Raw genomic sequence first — 8021 nt, forward strand, 5'->3', positions numbered from 1 at the left:
CCAATTAGCAAAGAACCAAGTTTATCATGCAAGGACGAAACACATTGATGTTCGATATCACTTTGTACGAGATATTATAGAAGAAGGTGGAGTCATGGTGCAGAAAATTCAGACTACAGACAACATTGCCGATATGCTAACAAAAGTAGTGACTACGATCAAGTTTTAACATTGTTTGAACTTGATCAGCATTGTTGAACTTTGAATATTGAACTTGAAGACACAATCAAAATTTATGAGTGAGAGAAAATTGAAAAAGTGGAATCTTGCCAAGGTGGAGATTTGTTGAATTTGACAAGATTAATGTGAACTAGTGTGAACATTTGAAGCCTCCTTTTTGGAAGAAATTGGTAGATGCATTTTTCATGCATTTACATTGCATGATCACACTTAATATGATGTCATGCATAATATTATTAAGGCTATTTCTCTTTCTATAAATAGCAAGGGTTTTGTTCATTTGTAAAGCATCTCTCGCTTGCCTTCTTATTTCCTAAGACATTTGAATCTTCTTTCTCTCTTGTAGTGTTTCACTTGTATTTTTGAAGTGAAATAAAGTTCGAGTTGATTGTGTCCGAGGACTAGGCGAAAAATAAATTTTGCTGAACCTCATTAATTTCTGGTGTTCTTTTTATTATTGTCTCATTTACTATTTATTAGCTACCTTTAGATATAGCAGTTGTGATTTAATCACTCTCTATATATTCGGCTTCTGCAATAAAATATAGAAAACTCTTCTATTAATTTTAAGGTTGAGAGATAAGATGTTATTTTTATTTTATGTGAATTTTCAAACTACATGATAATTTAGTATTTGTGTATTCATGAAATTTTTTCGTCAATCAATTAACTATGCCTCAATTCCAAAATAATTAGACTCATTATATGAATCGTCTATATATCTATCCCGTTTATTGATAACAAGTAACAATCTAATTAAAAAAAAGAATATTTATTTAATCGGTTGATACCATAGTAGTTGGCTATAAGAGATGATATATTTGATCAATTTATTCTTGGATGAATTGTATCATGCTATCAAAGGCTCTATTATTAATCTATGTTGCGCATACTCTTCAAAAATTATTGTCGTACTTTTGTTGGATCCTCAATAAAGGTACTACTTTTCGAGGATCCAACAAGCATCCTTTGATATTTTTGCCAAGTCTGTGCAACAACAACAACAACAACCCAGTATAATCTCATTAGTGGGGTATGAGGAGGGTAGTGTGTATGCAGACCTTACCCCTACCCTAGGGTAGAGAGGTTGTTTCCGATAAACCCTCGGCTCCCTCCCTCCAAAAACTCCCCACCTTGCTCTTGGGGTGACTCGAACTCACAACCTCTTGGTTGGAAGTGGAGGGTGCTTACCACTAGAGCAACCCACTCTTGTCTTGTCTGTGCAACATAATTGTTAATGAAAAGATAATGGATAAAGTTGTGATCCTTCAAGGAATCTTGGAAATTTTGCAGCTTTAATTTCCAACATAAAAAATGCAGAAGGTAAAACAAGGGAAATGAACACATCTAATATTCCCTTAGTTATCTATTACTGTACAAACTTGTGAGTACTTCTTTTTCCTTTATCACACTCCCCTTGGGTACGGCCGTTCCCTCCGTCAGGAGGATTAACAGTGTTCTCACTTACTATTCGCACGACTTAAACCTATCTAGTATTTTTAGTTAGAATCGTTATCGCTTCTGTTAACTCTCCATCCTTCAATGAATTGATTGAATCTTGAGATAACTCGCTTCGATATTGTTGCACCACCAAAACTGATGCTGTAGTTGAAAATTCTGGACAAGTTAACAAGTTACCTAATGGCCCTAATTCTGGACAATCACTCTTTTTATCCAATGCTGCTACTACTTGACCCTCAGACATTCTTCCAACAAGAAACAGATTGCATCGACTATATGAACGAATCGATTCTATAGTCCCTGCAACATCCTTTACTGTCTTCTCTTCATATTTGACTGAACCATTCTTGGAAATTTTGTGTTTTAAGTCGATAAGTAACTCTTCATCCTTGGAATTTGCCTCAGGACTATAAGTTTGTTCCATATCTAACTTAACACTTTTTCCAACAACCTCAGGGTCTAGTACAAAACGAACCACGACTAAGTTAATGCCAGGATGCTCTGCTATACGCGTACCATAAGCAAGAGCTTCGCGATCATCATAGCCTCCAAAGAACAAGACGGTTACTTTAAAGTCAACATTGCTAGCGGATACATGAGATGCACCACCTAGTCCTCGGTCTACTAATATACCAACTGAACAAGGCGCGTGCTGAAGTACTCTCCGGTTTACATGCCTAAGATCAGCTCTTGTTGTTTCCAAATGTCCATCGATTCGTTGATGTTTATGGAACGGGAGAATTATCATCGCGACCCTCTTTCTCTCTGCACTAGCGATGATGTCCTCGTGCATGCTATTCATAGGAGAGATTGCAGTTGTAGGCCGGATAGAGACCTTACTGAGTTGCTCAAAAGTCTCAAAAGCAACAACAATTTGATTAGAATCTGAAACTTCTCCCTTTTTCCAAAAGGGAAGTCCATTTTTTCTAGCCTTGTGCACCATTAGAATAGCTGAAGATCTTTCGGAAAGTTCCATAAGATGCATTGCATAGACGCAGAGTCCTTTCTTCTCAGTACCACGAGAAGCCTCGATGAGATTGATCATTGTGGGAATGTTCTTTGTGCTATGGAAACAGGTCAAGATTCGGAGTTGTTTACTCGTGTCTTTCCTCTCAATCGTTCTGTTCTTGTATTCGGTTATAGCCAGTTTAGCTGGCTTATATACTGATACCACTATAGGTGTCGTGATGAATGTTGTGAAGAGCGCCATCAAAACCATGATTGCAAATGTTTGATCATTCAATACCTGCAAAATTGATCATTCAAAAACAATGTAAAACTTACAGTAACTAAATTCAAAATCGACAAAAGTGTTTCAACAACAACAAACCCCCAGTGTAATTCCATAAGTGGGGTTCGGGGAGGGTAGTGTGTCGCCTTACCCCTACCCTATAAAGGTAGAGAGTCTGTTTCCCCCGACTCAAGGTAGACGAAAGTGTAGCGATCAAAATTAGACATACCCCTCTATCTTTTCCAATGTTAAGGACAATGAGCTCCACTAAACCTTTAGTATTCATCAAGAAACCAAGCGTAACAGCCTCCTGAACCGGCATCTTACACAAGAGAGAGACCAAAATAGTGCCAACAATTTTCCCAAAACATGCTGTAAATATGACTAGAACAAGAAGACCCCATGATTGTGCGCCTTGAATAGTAGCTACGTTCGTCTTTAATCCACTGGAGACGAAGTAAAGTGGAAGGAATAGACCGGAGACAAGATCCTCGACTTTTTCCACTAGAGCACCAGAAAATGGCCCTTCCTTTGGTACAAGAACTCCGAGCACAAACGCTCCAAATAAGGCATGAATACCAATAGTATCAGTAACAAATCCTGCAGCTAAAACAGCTGCTAATGTAGCACAGATATATAACTCATTCACTGGCTCGCCCTGAGAGCAACGTTTAGCCATCCATTTGAATATAGGAGGACAGATGAATATGCAAAGTAGGACAAAACCAGTCCCACACAAAAGTACCCATAGTGAAACAAGGGGCGAATGACCGGTACCTGAAAGGGCAATAGCAAGAGCAAGTAGAATCCAAGCAGCCACATCATTAACTGCTGCAGCAGACATTGCCATTCGACCAACATCTGTCGTTAAAAGCTTGAGTTCAGCTAGGATACGAGCCAAGACGGGGAAGGCTGTAATAGAAAGGGCTACTCCCATGAATACTAGAAAAGGTCCTTGACTAACTCCTTTACCAATAGTTCCTCTGAGAACAAAGGATGTCCCTATTCCTAATGCAAAAGGGACACTAATTCCAGCTAGTGCAATACTAAGAGCTTTCTTTCCTGTCCGACGAAGAGACCTTGGATCTAACTCGAGCCCAACTAAGAAAAGAAAGAAGAGGAGGCCAAAGTTGGCTAAGGTATCTAATACTGTGAGACTCCTTGATGGAAATATTGCGTGCAAATACTTAGCGTTCCGGCCAAGAGCAGACGGACCAAGTATAACTCCTCCCTACAATAACAAAAGATCAATTATCACCTATTTTCTACATTAGCAAGTAATCTTCTAGAGTTGATGTTTTCATTAGCCATAACAGAGTAATTCGGAGATTCTTCATGTTATCAATATCACTGCTATGAATAGAGTACTAATATGTATCAATATCATGTAACTCAAAATAGTTATATTCATCTCTTAATAAGTTCATTGAAAAGTTCTTAACTAGGATTGCTTTCTTCTGTACTTGACTACTTTCTTCCTTAATCTTAGATCACATTAGAGTCAGACAACAATTTTAAGCCTCTGTAAAGTTATCTCCGCGTAACCTACGGGTTCGAGCCGTGAAAGCAATCACTAGACCTTGCGATAGGGTAGGCTGTCTACATCGGAAGTCTTGGGGTACGTACGATCCTTACCCTGACCCTGCGTGAATGCGGGATAATTTGTGTATCGGGCTTAATTTGTCCTTGTAAAAATAATTCTTAAACTAATTATTTCCAAATATTGGTGTATGCTGCAATTAACACTAGAATAACTAGCTGCCCTGTAGCATTGCCATTAGCAATTAAATAGTAATAGGGACCATGTGTTTGAGTTAACATTAATAAATAATTGGATTAATAAAGCTAAAACTTTCATCACAGGAATAAGCATGTAATTTAGCATGAAACATGTTTGACAAACAACAACAACAACAAACCAGTATAATTCCACAAAATAGGGTCAGAGGGGAGGGGGAAGGGGTAGAGTGTACGCAGACATTACCGCTATGGGCGAAACTACATTGTCATAAGAGTGGTCAATTGACCACCTTTCGTCGAAAAATTATACTGCGTATATAGGTAAAATATTAGATTTTAGAGATATATGACATATATTGAACACCCTTTGTCGGAGAATTTTTTTCACTTCTTTCAAGTTTGAACACCCTTTGTCCGAGAATTTTTTTCACTTCTTTCAAGTTTGAACCCTTGGATAAATTTCTGGCTTCGCCATTGATTACCGCTACCTTCGTGAAGGAAGAGAAACTATTTCCGCTACACCCGGCTCAGGGAAAATGTTCAAAATTTTGTGGGGCACTATATATAACAAATTATTATATCCCATAAACTTTCTTAGAGTCTTTCTCTGTGGCTTTCCCTACTCTTCTTTCTTAAACAAGTCTTGACTAGTGCTAATGGATGCACATGGCACGCCATGTGTGGGACACGTCCACTGCTTTTGACTCAAATTATATATATAATGCGAAGAGTTTAACTTCTATGCATTGACTGTTTTATACCGCTCATAAAAAAAAGTGAGATTGGAAACTTGAAAACTAAGACATGTTACTTTCTACGACAAGTTAAAATATACTGATAGTGTAAAAATTCACGAGAGAGAGACTTACAACAATCTCAGCAATGACGCGGGGTTGTCTTAAAGGGCGAAGAAGATAGGCGAGGACTCGAGTGAGTACAAGCACCAAGCATATTTGTACAATGGCAAGAGGAAGTGCATAGTCCAATGGATTATCCCCTTGGAATACTCCATTTGAGGTTGCTTTCATAGGTGGTGGACATTTCATAGGTAAAGTTGAAGCCATTGTCGTGCTTGAAGAGAACAACCCCAGATCAACCAGAGTTGAGAAACAGCAAAATCTATATCATTATTCAATGTCTGCACATCAAAATAATATAGAACCCAAATTAGATTATATGTGTTGTCTTTTTCTTTTTTTGGTAATGCTAGACAAATCTTATATATAAAACTATCCGTTATTGGCAAAGGCGGATCTAAAATATAATCGTTAGACATAATACTTATACTAACTTTTCCAGGGGTTTTCAAAGTTATATACCTATAATCTAAATTTTAAAAAATGCGAGACTAATTGAACCCGTGGCAGAACTAGATACTTTGAGATCGAACTATATATATAAGTTTATAAAACAAGTATATAGAAATATTTTAGAAGGCACTCTTAACTCACAATTTAAAGTACTAGAATTCTGGATCTGTCACTGATGTCAGCATACATGTAGATAAAACTATATTCTTGTAACAAGCAAATTGTTAACAAGAACTCCACCTAATCTTAGTATTATGAAAATTATGTGCAATAAAAGATTATCTTAATAAACCAGAGTTATCTTATCCAAGAAAATGATTATGGATTTTCTATCTGATATGATAAGTAACTCAAGATACCAATTTGACTAAGTGTGAAATTATCAACTATTTTTTCCTGTGCACCAAAAGGCCCTTATGTTGCAAAAATAGTTATAATATAAAAAATATGTAGTTAGTAATAAATCATGGAAGTATATTAGTACCAGATATATTAGAGATTGTAAATCTTTTTTCTTAACTTTTAGAACTTTCTTTTTAGAAATTCAAGTCATCAATATAGAAACTTATCTTGGCTTCAATCCTGATGCTAAAAGTGCAAAAAAAAAAAGTAGTAATTAATTTCAGAAAGAGGGTCTCATTTTACATATAAGAAAAATATCTTTCCAAGAGCATGAGATTAAATAGACTTTTTTCTAAACTTGGCAAAAAGTCAGAAATTTTAAAAAGTCAAGAGTAAAAGAGTAACTAAATAGAGAAATCATCGTCACTACGCTTTGTTTTTCTCTAAGCAAATTCACTTCAAATAAACCTGCAAAATTATTTAAGTGTGCCATTATTATTCTGAAAAAACACTATACTATTTATTGTTCTCAGGGAAACAAAAAATATATCTTTTGTATTTTCCTAGAAACCAGCTAGAAATGTCGCTGCGTCTCTTCCACGAAAATAATGTGGTGTGTCTTTTTTAACTAAAAACCACTCAAAACATGGATACTTACTTGTACCCAATGAATGAAAAAAAGGTAGCCCGTGCACTACGTTTCCACTATTTGTACGAGGTCCGAAAAAAGGTCGAACCATAAGGATCATATGGTATTCAGTCTTACCCTATATTTCTGCGAGAGAATATTTGCACGGCTCGAACCAACAAAACACACACCATGACGTTCGTCCTTATCTCTCTGTAATGTAATACACCCGTGTATACGGTTTATACATTATATACATTACGTACATATATATAGAGAGAGAGAAAGAAACCTGAATATTGTAGAGTTTGAAGAAAGTTGAGAAGAAAGAAAATCTGTACGTCGAACACAATATTTTTCTCTGCAAGATTTCAGACGAGAAATTTGGTAGAGAAAGAGTTTTTTTTTCTTTTTTCTTTTTATGAAGAAGACGAAGAAGATGGCCGAGAAAAGGCTGAGAAAGGAGGAGAGAGAGAGAGACTTTTCCAAAGAGTGTGGAATTGATGACAAAAAGAGAAAGATAGAGAGAAAGAGAGAGATATGGGGAATGTGCGTTAAGAACTGATATATAACACAAGCCTTACATTACTCTCTATATTTATAGAGCCACCGGAGTACCCAAGATTTTTGATAAGCTGTATAAAAATTTGAAAAAATAAATGAATAAATAAATTACTATAATAAAAATCGATATCATTTATATATATATATATATATATATATATATATATATATATATATATATATATGGTTAATTAACTTATGGTCATCTAACTTATCATTTATTTCACAAAAGTCACTTATCTATTTTTCATCCCTTAAAAGTCACACAACTTTACCTTTGTAACTTGAAAGTCATTCTAGTTCAAAACTTATAAAATATTCAATGAAAAATATGACATGGCATTACATTTAATTAAAAAATCTAACAATAATGCCACATAAGTTTAAATAGACCATATCAAAGTTAGACCCATTTCTTTCTCAGCCCGTTTTCGGACAGTTTTTTGAATATTAGTTTTAATTTATTTTATATAAAAAATTCTTTTAAAATTTTTTTTGCTAGATTTTAAAATAGTTTCCCGCATTTTTGCGCCAAAAAAAAACGACCGAAGTTGGTCGGTTTCGT

The 8021-nt window shown here is 35.6% G+C and overlaps 1 pseudogene; it reads right to left on the reverse strand.

Annotated features, from left to right (window-relative positions):
- Positions 1–1453: 1453 nt before the first annotated feature.
- LOC107825575 (cation/H(+) antiporter 18-like) lies at positions 1454–7443 on the reverse strand (annotated as a pseudogene).
- Positions 7444–8021: the final 578 nt, after the last annotated feature.

The sequence above is a fragment of the Nicotiana tabacum genome, chromosome 15 (assembly GCF_000715075.1).
Source record: "Nicotiana tabacum cultivar K326 chromosome 15, ASM71507v2, whole genome shotgun sequence".
NCBI lineage: Eukaryota > Viridiplantae > Streptophyta > Magnoliopsida > Solanales > Solanaceae > Nicotiana > Nicotiana tabacum.